This window comes from Mirounga angustirostris, unplaced genomic scaffold (genome assembly GCF_029215605.1).
Source record: "Mirounga angustirostris isolate CCGP_5_RB_7025 unplaced genomic scaffold, mMirAng1.0.hap1 SCAF_3, whole genome shotgun sequence".
Taxonomy (NCBI): Eukaryota; Metazoa; Chordata; class Mammalia; order Carnivora; family Phocidae; genus Mirounga; species Mirounga angustirostris.
This window is the reverse complement of record NW_026991711.1, coordinates 132203582-132223009: the sequence shown is the minus strand read 5'-3', so window position 1 is coordinate 132223009 and position 19428 is coordinate 132203582. Positions and strand designations below refer to the sequence as shown.

Here is a 19428-nt window from a genome sequence, read left to right as displayed (position 1 = left end):
GGTCTCTAAGAAAGTAGAGAGGAGGTTTGAGAAAGAAATACTAGTAAATACTTCTATATAATCAGCAGGGAAGTTACAAAACAGTGCGTCCTTGATAATTCAGTTATAAATATTCCACGTTCCTAAATGCCACTCTATGCTAATATATGTGATAAAGGAATGAAGATACACTTGTTGGACTTAGTAGTGCCTGCCACTTAGCTTACTTCAAGTTACCATTTAATTTACTGAAATACTTATAACCTAGAGAGAAGATCAAAATCAGAAAGAAGATTTTTCTGGTGACAATCGGAGATCATATCATTAAATAAGTCCTGAACAAGGTTAGTAAGAATGCAGCCAACATAGAAAATGAGCACGTTAACTACCAAAACACCATTCCTTTAAAGACAGTCGAATAATGCTGTGGAGCTTAATTACCATTTCCCCATTTATTACCATTTCATCTGATCCTCCTTACATTCCCAGGGGGAGGTGATTCTATTACTCTTGTGTAACAGGTGAGGGTCCTGAGATTCTGTGTGTGAACAACATACCCAAGGGGGACCTAAAACCCAGGTTTCCTGGCTGCAAATTGTCCTTTTCCCACTACCTCACACTAACAGGAATGATCTGGATTCAACGGATCTTTCATGATGTCAAAGCCGATCCAAATTCACAGAATGAGAGGCAGACCTGCCATTTGCATCTGTGTTGATTTAATAGCTATAGTGATTCAGAAAAGCTGACTAGTGAGAATGATTGGAAATGAGCAGTGGAAATTGCTTTCAATGTAGCACCCATGAATCAATGGTTCTTGCTGATTTGAACAGTTGGAAAAAGTTTACTGATATGAAATCAGAAAAGCAGTTGTAGAAAAGCCCAAAGGGCGAACAGAGCATTGTCAACGTTCACAGAGGGCTTTTGACTTCTCATTTGACTTCATGAAGAGTGAGCTGAGTGAAAAAGAATACTGCTCCCTAAAGCAGAACACCCCAGCAAGAAGGAATTTGGGGTTTGGCCACTCAATTCATAAGGAAATCTTTACATGAATAATTCTAGATCCGAGCACTACTGTGAAATGCTCAGCAAAGCATGATATTCAAGGATTTTATGCATTTTATTCCAATTAGCTACTTGATTTATTCCAGCAATAGAAAATAAGATATTTCTAACAATATGACTTAGGCCAGTGCATTACAGTGTCCATCACTAAAAATTACACTGTTTATTTAGAATTCAGAATTCACATGCCTTCTTAACTGCAACACAACTTGAGTGGAATGGTATGTGACCTCTTTCTAGAAAACCCAAGCTGGGTCTTGTCCACAGGGTTGCTGTGTCACTGTCACCTGAAATCTGAAAATAAGGACTAAGGAGAATAAAGGCTGCTGCTGGGGTGATAACCTGGTACATAAAGCCCTTTTTGTGATCTGCTTCTCAGTCGATTCTTTATATCAGTCTGTGCATCTGGCTGTTCTCTGTTCTATGCTCCTGTGATCCTGACCATCTTCCCACAGATTTCCTCACTTGTGCTTCTAGCTCAGATCTGGTCTTCTGACTCTGAATCCCTCCTCAGTTATGGAATTCTTGACCTTGACTTATATCTTGATTCAAATGGTGACCATTACAAAAGCAAAGTAAGCACTTACTTTTAGGTAAGGCCAATTATATATTGTTTAAACGCATTGGCCTCTCTACAGCCACCAATTTATGTTGATCTTGTGGTATACGTCACAAGTATACATTGATGAATGGGCAGACTAATATATGTGGACGGTTTCAATGCTTCTTGAATTAGAGCAATAAATATTGTCTTTAAATATTGTATTTTAGAACACGTTTACTGTTTTATGTTAAAAAGAGCCAACTTTAAAATACCACAAAAAATACAAAGTCGTCATTCACTCTGAGCACGAATTATATATAAAAGGGTGGTCTCTTCTGTTCTTATCATTGTTCAGATGTGGTTTTCATGTTGTCATAATAACATTTTGCCATATAGTGTGTGCTTGGAATAGTGTGTGCTCTCCTTTTTAATATAGCATTGTTTTATTTTATTTTATTTTTTAAAGATTTTATTTATTTATTTGAGAGAGAGAGAATGAGAGAGAACACAAGACGGAAGAGGGTCAGAGGGAGAAGCAGAGCCCCCGCCGAGCAGGAAGCCCGATGCGGGACTCGATCCCAGGACTCCAGGATCACGAGCTGAAGGCAGTCGCTTAACCAACTGAGCCACCCAGGCGCCCCTAGCATTGTTTTACATAGGCTTTCTAAATATTTATACAGTCCAGATATTCATCATTTTTATTGCCATAGACTTTATCACCATAGTAAAGTTCCAAAGTTTGTTTAATCACTCCCTAATTGTTGAGCATTTGGACTGTTTCCAGTTATGTGCTATTACAAATAAGGTAGCTGTAAACATCTTTGCACAAGTAGGCTTAAAAGCTATTTTCTTTAGATAATTCCCCAAGATGAGGATTCCAGCTCAAAGAGCATGATCATTTTATTTGGCTCTTGCAGTGCCAGAATGTGCTCTAAAAATAACCTATTAATTAACAGTGCCACTGTCAACGTAAGAGGGCACCTCTATGCTTTATCTCCATGAATGTTTATACTGTCATGAAAAAAGTGACCCGGCCTCAGATCTCTACAAAAACAATAGGCTGTGAACAACATTTTCTGCAGCCAAGTGTGCCCATAGGACTCCTCAGAGGCACATACGTCTCCTTGTGGTTGGCCACCAGTCTGCTGACAACTTGGCCTCAGGCCTTTGGTGGGTCCTGCCTGCCGTGCTGGAATTCAGGACACTGTGGACAGCTTGGGAATAGAAGCAGGGAGAAATGGTTTGGAGTTGAAGGAAACAGGCTAGATGAGGTGGCTTGGAATTCTCCCCATAGGCCCAGCTTCAAATTCCTCATGCTCTCTCTGTCAGAAGCATTTGCTGCTTCCTCCTCAGACCCACCTTCCTACTGTTGCCATTGCAAATTGTCACGCTTATTTCTGCTTTATGCAGTCATAAGCCCTGGCTTCTGCCAGAGGTCACTGGCCTAGAAAAACTGCTTTTGAAGCTAATGATATGGGTGTTGTCCTTAAGACAAAGGAAGTTAATGACCACAGCAAGTTTGCTGAATTCCACTTCACCTGATTACGGGACTTGGCATTTGAAACCAAGATTAGCTAGAAGGGCACACTGCCTCTTTAACCTCCAGTCCTTCCTTCCCCACAGTCTCTGGGGAGCCACATGGACAGGATCATACTTTCCCTTCTGCATCCCACGATAAGTAGTCGCCTTGCTCTTCCTTATTATTTGCTCTTAAAGGTATCAGCCCTGTTGGATAAGAAAAAAAAAAAAATTCCCAACTAGCTTTACGATAAGAAAATGTGTGGGAAATGACTATACTTTTTTTTTTTCTTCTTTCAGATTCCAGAAAAATAACTCCTATTCTGCTGGGAGCAGCATCATAGAGTGACTCAGAGACAAGTGTTAGGTGGAGGTGGGAAGGGAATATAATGGATCTGGCCCCTCGCTTGGCTCAGGGAAATAATAATTGCATGTGGACTTTCAACTTTCCCATCTCCTCCCTCACCATCATCAGTTGTGGTGGACATAGAGATAAACAGGAAAATGTTCCCTGCCGGGCCACAAACATTTGGTATTTTTTCCCTCCATATACTCCTGTTGAGTTTGATAATTAAACCTCATTGAAAGGGGTATTACATTTTTTGTGCCCTCGTTATTCTTTCTAAACACTTTTCCTTTTCTTTCAAACTTTAGTTGTTTGGTATGAGATGGAGGACATAACAGGAGGCAGAGGTGGTAAGCTTTAAATTATCTACCTTATTCCCTCATGAGTGCAGAACTGCAGTAGATAGCCCGCTTTCTTGTTCTCTGCTAATCCACCATAAACTAAACATCCTTCCAGACTCCATGCCCATACATTTGGGAGAATTGTCCAGTAATCAAATGAATCATACAGTCAGAAGGTGTGTCTAGTATCTAACCTAAAAGGCTTATTTCTGTAATATATTCTTATTACTCTTTCTTTATTCTTACTATTAAGATAACTTCATGGAACTTAACTTTCAAAGGGACTTTGGTAGATAATATAATTTTACTCATTCAGCTTTTAGAAGGTTTCACAAACAGTTCCAGAATTTTAAAAATGATATTTAGAAAAAAATACCTGCATACTTTTCTACTGAGAATCTTAAAGTATAAGCTCTGTTAAAATAACCTGCCCTCTAGGAGTGGAGAAGGGTATAGAATTATCTATTTTATTTATGGACTAATTGAGATAACACACCACCTTCATTTGGTTAAGTAGATCCCTTCACTGTGTTGTTGTATTTAAAAGTCTAGAGTTGATCATGTTTATTTATTTTTTTATTTTAAGTAGGCCCCTTGCCCTCCGTGGGGCCTGAACTTAAGACCCTGAGATCAAGAGTCACATGCTCTACCAACTGAGCCAGCCAGGTGGCCCTAGAGTTGATCATGTTTAGAAAGGATTAGAAAGGGATGTTTAGAAAGGATGTTTGTATGGTGGGATTCATATTATGAAAACATGTTAGCTATTTGGCTAGAATATCCAGAGTTATACCACATCTTATAAGACAGACGCTGACATTTCTGGATATATACTTAGGGGATGCCATGACTTGCCTCCTGGCCCTTTTGCTGGGTCTCAGAGTTCCCCATGTCTATCCTCCTGGGCCCTTTTATTTATTTATTTATTTATTTATTTATTTATTTATTTATTTATTTATTTATTTATTTAAGATTTTATTATTTATTTGACACAGAGAGAGAGAGAGAGACCACAAGCAGCAGAGCTGCAGGCAGAGGGAGAGGGAGAAGCAGGCTCTTCACCAAGGAGGGAGCTGGATGCGGGGCTCGATCCCAGGACCCTGGGATCACGACCTGAGCTGAAGGCAGATGCTCAAATGACTGAGCCACCTAGGCACCGCCCCTCCCCCCCAGGCCCTTTTAGTTGAGCCCTGCACACCCACCCAGATGCATGCAGGGATGTTAAATAACTCACTAGGGGCATCACCTTCCTCTTCAGAATTTCCCCCAGCCACTTTTGCTTGCTTGCCCTGCTATTGCTCATTGTGTCAGCTTCTTACTCAAGCCTGGAATCTGGGTTCATATTCTCCACTCATGTCCTGCATCATGTGGAAATAAATTAACACTGGTTTGAGCTAAAATCTTTTTGATTTTTCAGGTGCTTTGTATCTTCATCTTCCTCTTTGGTTCCTGAAGCTTTGTACACAGACATAACTTTCACGGGAATGACAGTGTGCCTTATTAATGGAGTGTTGTACTCATCTGGGCAGACTTTGACTTCAAATAGAGACAGGAGACAAATCCCTAGCTTTGGGAAAGAGCGTGTAAAGAAACCAAGTAGATTTTGCTAGAGGAGAGAGGATGCCACCATATCTTCTAGGAGGAGTCACTGCCTAAAACATTTTGAAAAATATTATTCTTTGCTGATCCTTCAGATGGTCACACGATCATACTATTTCTTCACCCCTAAATTTAATCATATTATAGAACCCTGGGTACCAAAAATACTAACAAATCCTTAGTAGGGCTTGTTAACAGTCATATTCATTTATTACAGGTGACTGATAAACTTTCTGATGCTCATTTATCAAGGGCTCTTAAAAACTTTTGTGTGTACAACTTTGATTATTCTGACAGGTTGTCTTCATCGACTATGTGCTTGACCAGGTAGGCTCTGAGCTCATTCTAATATTGCATTCCTCTGATTCCAAATGTGTTTGTGTTTAATTTTTATTTTTTTAATTGAGGTGAAATCCACATAACATAAAATTAACCATTTTGAAGTGAACAATTCAGTGGCACTTAGACCATTCAGGTGTTGTGCACCACCAACCCTATTGACTTCCAAAATATTTTCATCACTCCGAGAGGAAACCTGGTACCCATTAGATAGTCATTCTCCATCTCACCTCCCTCCAGCCCCAGAAACCATCAATTGGCTTTCTGTGTCTATGGAATTACGTATTCTAGATATTACTTGTAAATGGGATCATACAATAGGTGACCATCTGCATCTGGCTTCTTTCACTTAGCATCATGCTTTTGAGGCTCATCCACATTGTAGCTTGTGTCACTACTTCATTTCCACGTGTGTTTTTAATAGCATAAGACCCTAATTCTTTCCAGACATGACTTGAAAAATAAATGCAAAGATAACAACCCAAGGGGTCGTATTTCATATTCAACTTCTAGAAAACCAAAATACTGTGCAATACATAGATTTACCCAAGAGTAGTAGGATGCTTCCCTCCATCACATGGCATCCCCATTTGTTGGGACATTCCTGGTGTTACTGAAATAAATGAATAGCATAGGGGTGCCTGGGTGGCTCAGTCGGTTAAGCGTCTGCCTTTGGCTCAGGTCATGATCCCAGGGTCCTGGGATCGAGCCCCACATCAGGCTCCCTGTTCCTCGGGGAGCCTGCTTCTCTCCCTACTTGTGCTCTCTGTCAAATAAATACATAAAATCTTAAAAAAAAAAAAAAAGAAATGAATAGCCTACAGCCTGTTGGAGATCTTTGATTTTGAAATTCTTTCATTTGATTTCATGGTCTTTAGCTCTGTGATTTACATACAAGAACACAGTAGCTTTTGTGGGTAACTTTGCTCCCTTTTGTTGGTGTATTTTGTTGGTGTCCATACAGTGATACCTTCTACACTCACTCAGGCTGCCTGTCAGGTCTAGGAACACCTGCAGAGCTGAAATCAACTTGGAGTCCTTCACTGAAACTTCAGCATGAATCACTTCTCTGGTTTCAAAAAAGTGGCATTTTGGTAGTGTCAGGAAACAATTCCAGGGGACAACTATGCTTCCAAAATATAGCAATCTAGTCAATGAGTAGGAGTTTGTCAACAAAGTATGCATCTGTGAGAGTATGTCAAAATGGACTAACAAAAAGATGTAAGAGAGTCCCTCAAAGCTTTATGAGCAGAGTACTGTTGTTGGAACTGAATGCCTCTTTGGAAGTGCTTGGCAATGGACAGCTGTGTATAGATGTCATCATAATAGCTGCCTTCTCTTTGTTAGTGAATTCTTACATTTTAGTGGACCTTGCAGAATACAAAATGCTTTTCTTAGAGCATGATTACTATAGTTGATTATCGAAAGCAGCACTCTTAACCTTTTCTGTGCCAATATACACATAGGAAGTAATGTTAGAGCAGTACACTGGGGACAATGGTCAAAGCTGATCACATGTGGAGATGACTGGACCAGAGATTCTGGATATGCTGGGCCCCATGAGCCACCCGCACGACTCCGAATTCAATATTTCAGCACACCATCTTGAAGACTCTAATCTAAAACATTGTGTGCAATGCAATATGGTCCATAAGTATATGTCATTCAAGATTCTGTTAGTCACAGAAAATCTGTGTTTGCAAAAACTGCTTTGAAATCTTGATTTGCGGTCTCGGGGCACTGTCTTGAATATGGTGGAGGTAACACAGCAAAGATAAAAAATAAACTCTTGTATTATGTTTCCTTGAATCTCTCTGAAACTTGCCTGAAGATTTTTTATCCACACAGCGAGATAGACCTTGGTAGTTAGCAATCAAATAATTTCCCTTATATTCACACTGTATTTTGATAGAAATCTTTAAATGTTGAATGCTTTTAGGATATGTGCTATTAAGTGGAAGGGACTATCTATGTGATGAATCTTTTAATAGTTTCCCACAATTCTCTGAACAGATGGATAGGACGTATCATCCAGTGATTACTCTGAAATTAATAACAGTTATGGGTTTGAGTGGCACTCTGAGAACAATGCAATATGCGATGCTCCAGTTCTTACTGTTCTTTTTGATCGTTGTTTTCATAAACAGACATTTAGATTTGGCCCTGCCTGCTAAGCACTGAACCACAGAGATCCTGAGCTGCTGAAATGACCAGTGCCTATAAATTAGGGAGAGGCACTAACAGCCCCTCAGAACACGCAAACCAAGAAGTTTATATCTCAACAGTCATTCTCAGTGTAGTAGCTTTGATCAATAAATACCAAACAGTGAAAAAAGTGCTTATTGATTAGGGCTAACTGCATCAGAAAAAAACAGGAAATGACTGTGGATGTATTTTATGCAAGGCAGAGCCTTTCTACAATAGAAAGAAAATGCACCTATCATAGTGAGTATCTTAAAGAAATCTGTTGATCTTAAAATATTTACCAGCCTGAAACATTTCCACTACCTTCCTGATAAGAGTCTGCCATTCCCTTGTGATCATGCAGATCATTAAATTCAGATTATTTGCCCATGGCAAGCAATTCTGAGGGGCTCTAAATGCCTTGTTTCTGCTATGTGGCTTGTTTTAAAAGCCTGAAAAAAAATGTGTAGATGGAGGGGAAGGTGGAGGGAGAGAGAGAGGGACAGAGATACAGAGAGACAGAGAGAGGGAGAGGAGGAAACATGACCCAGACATGGTATCCAAATACTTCATTTATGCCTGATGTGAATATATGAAAAAAGCAAATGAATGAAAAAGCATTTCTGTCTTGTAAACCTCTCTTAATTACTATCACCTGAAGGTCCAGAAAAGCGAATGTCAGATCTGGGGTGTGGACAGGAGTCTTCTAAGGTCAGGGCTTTTCCTCTCCTCCAGGTTAACTTCCATGGAGGGATGGCTGGGGGAAAATGGTGTGGAGTGTTCCCCACAAAACACTCCCTCACATGGTTTACATCTCAGAATCCCTCACCATTCACATCTATGTTCACGTCACGTGACTGACAAAAATGCTCAAAGGTGGGAGAGAGAACATCCAGGTCTGGAGGTGCCAAGAGTGAGCACAGAGGTCAGAAGAGTCTCTGTGAAGGTCAGGGAACATCTTAGATACTTGTAATTGTGTGTGGGTGTGTGTGTGCATGTGCACATACTTACATAACTATCTAGTTACTTAATACATTTTCTGATGCTCTTTTTGTATTCTGGTTTCTTTCATTTGATTACAGACCCCTGATGGATAAAGACTCTGTTAATGGTCTTTCTTGGGTCTTTTGACAGAGCAAAAAAGACTAGACTAGTGCTCTGTATGCAGTGAAAGCACATTTCCTATTATTGATTGATTTACATAAAGACATTGCTGGTCATGCAAAGTAATTGGTTATGTAGAAATTGGTAATACGGGGGCGCCTGGGTGGCTCAGTTGGTTAAGTGACTGCCTTTGGCTCAGGTCATGATCCTGGAGTCCCTGGATCGAGTCCCGCATCAGGCTCCCTGCTTGGCAGGGAGTCTGCTTCTCCCTCTGACCCTCCCCCCTCTCATGTGCTCTCTCTCATTCTCTCTCTCTCAAATAAATAAATAAAATCTTAAAAAAAAAAAAAGAAATTGGTAATACATGCAATATTATTTCTTCACATATTTGGATATGGAGGCACCTGTTTAAGTTTCATAAGATCCCCATGAATACCATTTAATTAAAAAATCCCAATGTTGCACAATTTTTTTGCAGTATAGATAGCAAGAAACTTGGAAGATCTTCAAAATATGCTACTTAAAAATTCTTTTTGTTTTAACATTGTTTTTACCAGAGTTAGAAATCATCCACTGGAAGAGAAGTCCTTCCTAAAAATTATGAGATAAATCTGCCTAATAGTGTATTTAGTCTTCCTTTGAATTTGGTTATCTTTCTACTTTTGTATTTTGATAATCTTATACTCATGCCACTCATTTATATAAAGCTGGGGGTTCATAAGCTAATTAAAAATAATTATTTTCTGCTTCCTGGCAGTAAGATGGTGGAGAAATAGGAGACCTAATTATTTTCTGGTCCCAGAAATTCAGCTAGATACTGTTCAAACCATTCGGAACACGTACAAACTCAACAGGAGATTGAAGAAAAGAATAGCAGCAATTCTATGAACAGAAAAGCAACCACTTTCTGGAAGGTAGGACGTGCAGAGAAGTGAATCCAAGGTGATATTTGGGAAGATAGACCGTGGGTTAGGGAGTCTCCGTCAGCCGGCTACCAGAAAGTGATGGAACAGCGGAGCACAAAATCGGAACTTTTAGAAGTCTGCTCCACTGAGGGATGTCACTCCATTGGCTAAGTGGGGTGGTGGAACCCTCGGGTCACAGAAAGACCGGGGGTGCCTGAGTGCGGCAGAGCTCCCAGGTATTGGAGTGGGGAAGCTGTCTGCAAAGATGGAGCTGAGAAGTGGGCTGTCTCTTGGGGTTGCCGAAAACTGTGATCCGCGGCACAGTCGGGCCACTACTCATCGAGCAGGGACCCAACAAGCAGCAGATCCAGGAAGACTCCCTTTCGTCCCCCAGGAGGAGTGGTGTGGAAGTGCACCACAGGAATCTGCTGGGTTTGCAGGCTCCAAATAGGGTCATGCGCCAGAGATAGAGATGCTTGGTCACGGAGCCAGGTGAGCACAGAGTGTGGCCGGAGACCAGTGGGACGGGAGTGATTGACTGCTTTTTTCTAAGGGCTCACTGAGGAGTGGGGCCCTGAGTTCTCAGCTCCTCCAGGGCCAGAGATTAGGAGGGCGCCATTTTCATACTCGTCCTCCAAAGCTGTATGGAAACCTTGCAGGGAACAAAAGCTCCTGAGAGCAAACCTGAGCAGATTACTCAGCCTGGCCCCTGGCAAGGGCGGGGCAATTCTGCCTCAGGCAAAGACATTTGAGAATCACTACAACAGGCCCCTCCCCCAGAAGATCAGCAAGAACAGCCAGCCAAGACCAAGTTTACCGATGAATGAGAATGGCAAAACCCCAGAGCTAGGGGAATATAGCACATAGAATTCATGGCTTTTTTCCTATGATTCTTTAGACATTCAAAGTTAATTTTTTAAATTTTCTTTATTTTTTCTTTTTCTATTTTTTTAGTTGAATTTTTCTTCCCTTTTTCAACCAACATCTTATCAATTCCTTTTTAAAAATCTTTTAAAATTTTCATCTTTACAGTCATATTCCATCCCTTCACTGTATTTACCCTTATTTTTGTATATATATAAGTTTTCATTCTTTAAAATTTTGGGAGGAAATTTCTTCTAACAGAACAAAATACAACCAAAATCTAGTGTGTGGCTCTGTTCTATTCACCACCTTGATCATATTCTTTTTTTAATTTTTATTTTAAATTTTTTTAATTTCCCTTTCTTTCCCCCCAATTTTGAGTCTCTTCTGATTTGTTTAGTGTATATTTTTCTGGGGTCATTGTTACCCTGTTAGCATTTTGTTCTCTCATTCACCTATTGTCCTCTGGACAAAATGACAAGATGGAAAAAATCACCTCAAAAAAAAAAGAACAAGAGGCAGTACTCACTGCCAGGAACCTAATCAATATGGACATTAGTAAGATGTTGGAACTAGAGTTCAGAATGATGATTATAAAGATACTAGCTGGGTTTGAAAAAAGCATAGAAGACACAGAGAATCCCTGTCTGGAGAAATAAAAGAACTAAAATCTAACCAAATCAAAAAGGCTATTAATGAGGTGCAATAAAATATGGAGGCTTTAACTGCTAGGATAAATGAGACAGAAGAGAGAATTAGTGATATAGAAGACCAAATGATGGGGAATAAAGAAGCTGAGAAAAAAAGAGATAAATCACAACTGGATCACGAGGGGAGAATTCGAGAGATAAATGATACCATAAAGCGAAACAACATTATAATAATTGGGATCCCAGAAGAAGAAGAAGAAAGAGAGAGAGGGGCAGAAGGTATACTGGAGCAAATTATAGCAGAGAACTTTCCTAATTTGGGGAAGGAAACAGGCATCAAAATTCAGGAGGCACAGAGGATGCCCCTCAAAATCAATAAAAATAGGTTACCCTGATATCTAATAGTAAAACTCACAAGTCTCAGAGACAAAGAGAAAATCCTGAAAGGAGCTCGGGAGAAGAGATATGTAACCTACAATAGTAGAAACATTAGATTGGCAGCAGACCTATCCACAGAGACCTGGCAGGCCAGAAAGGACTGGCATGATATATTCAGAGCACTAAATGAGAAAAATATGCAGCCAAGAATACTATATCCAGCTAGGCTGTCACTGAAAATAGAAGGAGAGATAAAAAGCTTCCAGGACAAACAAAAACTAAAAGAATTTGTGAACATGAAACCAGCGCTACAAGAAATATTGAAAGGGGTCCTGTAAGCAAAGAAAGAGCCTAAAAGTAAGATAGACCAGAAAGGAACAGAGACAATATACAGTAACAGTCACCTTACAGGCAATACAGTGGCACTAAATTCATATTTTTCAATAGTTACTCTGAATGTAAATGGGCTAAATACCCCAATCAAAAGACACAGGGTATCAGATTAGATAAAAAAACAAGACCCATCGATATGCTGCCTGTAAGAGACTCAGTTTAGACCCAAAGACCTCCAGATTGAAAGTGAGGGGGTGGAAAACCATTTACCATGCTAGTGGACATCAAAAGAAAGCTGGGGTGGCAATGCTTATATCAGACAAATTAGATTTTATTTTATTTTATTTATTTATTTTATCTTTTTTTAGATTTTATTTATTTATTTGACAGAGAGAGAGACAGTGAGAGAGGGAACACAAGCAGGGGGAGTGGGAGAGGGAGAAGCAGGCTTCCTGCTGAGCAGGAGCCTGATGTGGGGCTCGATCCCAGGACCCTGGGATCATGGCCTGAGCTGAAGGCAGACGCTTAATGACTGAGCCACCCAGGCACCCCGACAAATTAGATTTTAAACCAAAGACTATAATAAGAGATGAGGAAGGACACTACATATACTTAAAGGTCTATCCAACAAGAAGATCTAACAACTGTAAATATTTATGCCCCTAACATGGAAACAGCCAGTTATATAAGCCAATTAATAACAAAATTAAAGAAACACATCGACAAAATACAATAATAGTAGGGGACTTTAACACTGCCCTCACTGAAATGGACAGATCATCTAAGCAAAAGATCAACAAGGAAATAAAGGCTTTAAATGACACACTGGACCAGATGGACTTCACAGATATATTCAGAACATTCCATCCCAAAGCAACAGAATACACATTCTTCTCTAGTGCCCATGGAACATTCTCCAGAATAGATCACATCCTAGGTCACAAATCAGGTCTCAACCAGTACCAAAAGATCGGGATCATTCCCTGCATATTTTTGGACCACAATGCTTTGAAACTAGAACTCAACCACAAGAGGAAAGTTGGAAAGAACTCACATACATGTAGGCTAAAGAGCATCCTACTAAAGAATAAATAGGTCAACCAGGAAATTAAAGAAGAATTAAAAAATTCGTGGAAACAAATGAAAATGAAAACACAACTGTTCAAAATCTTTGGGATACAGCAAAGGTGGTCCTAAGAAGAAAGTATATAGCAATACAAGCCTTTCTCAAGAAACAAGAAAGGTCTCAAATACACAACCTAACCCTACACCTAAAGGAGCTGGAGAAAGAACAGCAAATAAAGCCTATACCCAGCAGGAGAAGAGAAATCATAAAGATCAGAGCAGAAATCAATGAAATAGAAACCAAAAGAACAGTAGAATAGATCAACAAAACCAGGAGCTTGTTCTTTGAAAGAATTAATAAGACTGATAAACTCTTGGCCAGACTTATTAAAAAGAAAAGAGAAAGGACCCAAATAAATAAAATCATGAATGAGAGTAGAGACCACAACCAACACCAAAGAAATACAAACAATTATAAGAACATATTATGAGCAACTATATGCCAGCAAATTAGATCATCTGGAAGAAATGGATGCATTCCTAGAGATGTATAAACTACCAAAACTGAAACAGGAAGAAATAGAAAACCTGAACAGACCCATAACCAGGAAGGAATTGAAGCAGTAATCAAAAATCTCCCAACAGGGGGGTGGGGTGGGAGGGATGGGGGGACTGGGTGATAGACACTGGGGAGGGTATGTGCTCTGGTAAGCGCTGTGAATTGTGCAAGACTGTTGAATCTCAGATCTGTACCTCTGAAACAAATAATGCAATATATGTTAAGAAAAAAAAAAAAGAAGAAGAAGAAGAAGGTAGCGGGAGGGGAAGAATGAAGCGGGGGAAATCGGAGGGGTAGACGAACCATGAGAGATGATGGACTCTGAAAAACAAACAGGGTTCTAGAGGGGAGGGGGTGGGAGGATGGGTTAGCCTGGTGGTGGGTATTGAGGAGGGCACATTCTGCATGGAGCACTGGTTGTTGTGCACAAACAATGAATCATGGAACACTTCATCTAAAACTAATGTTGTAATGTATGGGGATTAACATAAGAATAAAAAAAAAAAAAAAAAAATCTCCCAACAAACAAGAGCCCAGGGCCAGATGGCTTCCCAGGGAATTCTACCAAACATTTAAAGAAGAATTAATACCTATTGTTCTGAAACTGTTCCAAAAAATATCATTCTCAATGGGGAAAAACTGAGAGCTTTCCCCCTAAGGTCAGGAACGTGGCAGCGATGTCCACTATGACCACTGCTATTCAACATAGTATTAGAAATCCTAGCCACAGCAATCAGAGAACAAAAAGAAATAAAATGCATCCGAATTGGCAAAGAAGAAGTCAAACTCTCACTCTTTGCAGATGATATGATACTTTATATGGAAAACCCAAAAGACTCCATCCCCAAACTGCTAGAACTCATACAGGAATTCAGTAAAGTGGCAGGATATAAAATCAATGCACAGAAATCAGTGGCATTTCTATACACCAACAAAAAGACAGAAGAAAGAGAAATTAAGGAGTCGATCCCATTTACAATTGGATCCAAAACCATAAGATACCTAGGAATAAATCTAACCAAAGAGGCAAAGAATCTGTACTCAGAAAACTATAGAACACTCATGAAAGAAATTGAGGAAGACACAAAGAAATGGAAAAACATTCCATGCTCATGGATTGGAAGAACAAATATTGTGAAAATGTCTATGCTACCTAGAGCAATCTACACATTTAATGCAATCCCTATCAAAATACCATCAACTTTTTTCACAGAGCTGGAACAAATAATTCTAAAATTTGTATGGAACCAGAAAAGACCCCAAATAGCCAGAGGAATGTTGAAAAAGAAAAGCAAAGCTGGCGGCATCACAATTCCGGACTTCAAACTCTATTACAAAGCTGTCATCATCAAGACAGTATGGTACTGGCACAAAAACAGACACATAGATCAATGGAACAGAATAGAGAGCCCAGAAATGGACCCTCAACTCTATGGTCAACTAATCTTCAACAAAGCAAGAAAGAATGTCCAATGGAAAAAAGACAGCCTCTTCAACAAATGGTGTTGGGAAAATTGGACAGCCACATGCAGAAAAAATGAAACTGGACCATTTCCTTATGCCACACACAAAAATAGACTCAAAATGGATGAAAGACCTCAATGTGAGACAAGAATCCATCAAAATCCTTGAGGAGAACAGAGACAGCAACCTCTTCAACCTCAGCTGCAGCAACTTCTTCCTAGAAACATCACCAAAGGCAAGGTAAGCAAGGGCAAAAATGAACTATTGGGACTTCATCAAGATAAAAAGCTTTTGCACAGCAAAGGAAACAGTCAACAAAACCAAAATACAACTGACAGAATGGGAGAAGATATTTGCAAATGCCATATCAGATAAAGGGCTAGTATCCAAAATCTATAAAGAACTTATCAAACTCAACACCCAACAAACAAATAATCCAATCAAGAAATGGGCAGAAGACATGAACAGACACTGCTGCAAAGAAGACATCTAAATGGCCAATAGACACGTGAAAAAGTGCTCCACATCGCTTAGCATCAGGGAAATTCAAATCAAAACCTGAATGAAATATCACCTCACACCAGTCAGAATGGCTAAAATTAACAAGTCAGGAAATGACAGATGTTGGAGAGGATGCGGAGAAAGGGGAACCCTCCTACCCTGTTGGTGGGACTGCAAGCTGGTGCAGTCACTCTGGAAAACAGTATGGAGGTTCCTCAAAAAGTTGAAAACAGAACTACCATATGACCCAGCAATTGCACTACTGGATATTTACCCCAAAGATACAAATGTAGTGATCCGAAGGGGCACATGCATCCCAATGTTTATAGCAGCAATGTCCACAATAGCCAAACTATGGAAAGAGCTTAGATGTCCGTCAACAGATGAATGGATAAAGAAGATGTGGTGTATATATATACAATGGAATATTATGCAGCCATCAAAAAAAAAATGAAATCGTGCCATTTGCAACAATGTGGATCAAACTAGAGGGTACTATGTTAAGCCAAATAAGTCAATCAGAGAAAGATAATTATCATATGATCTCACTGATATGAGGATTTTGAGAAACAAGACAGAAGATCATAGGGGAAGGAGGGAAAAATGAAACAAGACGAAACCAGAGAGGGAGACAAAGCATAAGAGACTCTTAATCTCAGGAAAGAAACTGAGGGTTGCTGGAATGGTAGGGGGTGGGAGGGATGGGGTAGCTGGGTGATAGACATTGGGGAGGGTATGTACTATGGTGAGCGCTGTGAATTGTGTAAGATTGATGAATCACAGACCTGTACTCCTGAAACAAATAATACATTATATGTTAACAAAAAATTAAAAAAAATTATTTTCTGATTCATGTGTTGCAAGTTCACTGTAGAAAATCCAGAAATTGCAGAAAAGTGTAGGAAATAAAGAGAATCATCTACATAGTTCAGGGATAACCACTATGACTTTTTTTTTTTAATACTCTTAAGGCATTTATTTATTAAAACATTCCCTGCCAAGATTTCACATTGGCTTAAAATTCAAATCAGTCTTTACATGTCTCTACTGAGGTCTCCACCTCAGTGTATCACATAAAAACATGTTCTCCAGCAATCAGTGTTATCAGTGTCCACACGGTGAGCCCCATGGTCAGCCTTTTTGTTCCCTAGTTGACCCAACTACGTGTTAATACTGCTCTGCTACAGGGTAAAAGCTCCTAACTCAAACTCATGGGAAAAGGGGTAAAACTTCTGCAAAGTGCATTTTATTTAAGAAGAGGTACTATATGCTCATGAAAAGAAACCAGTGAGTCCTCTAAGAATAACAAAAGGGGGTATTTTACAGTTAAGCACATGATTTGGAGTGAAGAATTTGGATGTTGTTCTGCTGGCTCAGGCCATTAATACTCTTCTTGTTCCTCCTGTGGGCCCCCTTCATCAGGTATCCCAAAGCCTTCATCTGTGGCATACAGAATGTCCACGATCCTCTGCAATACCGGGTCGTTTTCCTCCTTGTTCTCTTGGCAAATCAATTCAATGTTCCTTAGCTTTCCAAAGTAGAAATCTCTTTCTTTCTCCAAGTCTTCAATGGTAAGTTTCAGTACGTTGACCTGCTGCATCAATTCAGCCGCTTCGTCATCCCCGTTGCCCACACCAGGATTCTTTCGCACCCCCCCGCCTCGGGGCCAGCCTTAGGGGTTGCTGTAGTTCTGTGTGTTGCAGTGGGCCTCTGTGGAGCTGCACTGCTAGAGCTGAGAGGTTTCTTCGGTTTGTTCAGAGCTGGAGCAACAAGGGAGGGAGCCATTGCAGTTTCTTGACCTTGTCTGGCAGCTACAGGGTCATAGTCTTTTCCATCATAGTTTGCATCAAAAAACTTCTTGAACCACTGAACAAATTCAAAATTGTCCTGAAACTTTCCTTTTACTAATTTGTCCACAGGAGTTATTTTGTCAACACCCATTCTCTTAAAACCTGCTTGTAGTATTTTGAAGTTCTGGATGTATTCATGTTCTAGCTTAGCCTGGAATTTCACTTTCTTCAAGGCAATGGAGCCAGGGAACAGCATGTCCATAAACTGACAGTAGGCAGCCCCTGAGCACAATTGTTCGATCTTCGTCAGATTCAGCTGCAGAGACTCATTGATCCAGGCCAGCAAGTCATGTCGACTTAGGTTATCACTGGTGACTGACGTTGAATATACGTTCACTGCCATCTTCAGCTCTCGGTGGGACTGCATCCATGGCCTGTGCCTGGCTTCGGTTCCATCTTCGTCTTGTTCAAACCGCCCAACCCCACTATGACTGTTCTGAGTGGTTTGCCCTAGAGTCTGATTCCCATAAGCATAAGCACATACAATTTTTGTTTCTCTTCCTATTTCTTGGTCTGTGTATATATGTATGTGTGCGTGTGTGCATGAGTGTGTGTGTGTGTCTATATACTTTCAAAAATACATTGTAATTACACTCCTTACAGTTTCTGTTTTTATGTAACATTACATCATGAGCATTTCATAATTTTTTTGTAAACACACCTTTTACTGTATAAAAATATGCCATTTTTATATGCATTAAAATCTAATTTCATAATGTGAACATTTAACTAGCTTAAAATTTTTGTTTCAAATAACAGAATAAATAATTTCCTTATTCATAAATGTTTGCATCTATATTTATCTTCCTTGTTATACAGTTCTAGAACACAGAGTATTGGGTAAAAAGGCAGACAGGCTTTTTAAAGAAGGTTAAATTACTACAAATTGTGCATGGGAATGATTATCTAAAGTAAACTCATCAGCATTAAACATTATCATTTAAAAATTAGTGCTTTTGCTCTGAGAGGCAAATGATAATATCCTATCGCTACTTTAATTTGCATTCCTGATTGTTAGTGAGCTTGATTTTTAGTAAGTTTATTAATATAATTAAGAAAACCCAGTTCATTAGCTTAAGTTTTAAGAATAAACACAGAGAAGCTACAGAAGCCAATATCCAAAGGATAGTGGTTTCTCCAGGTTCGTATAGGAAGATAAAACTCTGGGGCACCTGGGTGGCTCAGTTGATTGGGAGTCCAATTCTTGATTTCAGCTCAGGGTATGAACTCAGGGTCATGGGATTGAGACCTGCATAGGGCTCCGCACTCAGTGGGGAGCCTGCTTAAGATTCTCTCTCTCCCTCTGCCTCTGCCTCTTCCCCTGCTTGAGCTTGCTCTCTCTCTCTCTCTCAATAAATAAATAAAATCTTATAAAAAGGAAAGATAAAACCCTTAGAATGACAACAGAAAGGGTAAATGGCTCTTCAATCTTACATGTTTTCAGTAATATTCTCATTTTGATATGGGTTATAGGTGCTTTCCCAGATAAAGTTATAAGAAAGGTAGGGGGCTTTGGTCTTTTAACCCATATTTATTCTGATGCTAACAGTAAATATTCAAATGATGATTACTATAGAATTGGAAAATCCTGGGTCACATAGTTGGTTTATTGTAACATGGCATTCTTGAACCAAATAGGAATTACCTTCTCTGACTACATCATTACCTGTTTAACAGCCATATGATGGTTCAACAAATAAACAAGTGAAGAGTAGGTTGAAAAAGGTCCTATAAGTTTGGGCATAAAGAGTAATCTTTCAAATACTTCGAAAAAGTGGGACACCATTTCAATTAGAATATCTGAAGCATGGATCTTTAAATTGAGCACTCAGAATAGCCAGCT

General features: G+C 39.7%; 1 protein-coding gene and 1 pseudogene across 1 annotated transcript in view; both read right to left on the bottom strand.

The window, feature by feature from the left end:
- The window catches only part of B3GALT1 (beta-1,3-galactosyltransferase 1), a 503546-nt gene that overhangs the window by 65000 nt on the left and 419118 nt on the right, over positions 1 to 19428 (bottom strand). The window lies entirely within an intron of this gene.
- On the bottom strand, positions 16788 to 18117 carry LOC123839332 (microtubule-associated protein RP/EB family member 1-like; annotated as a pseudogene).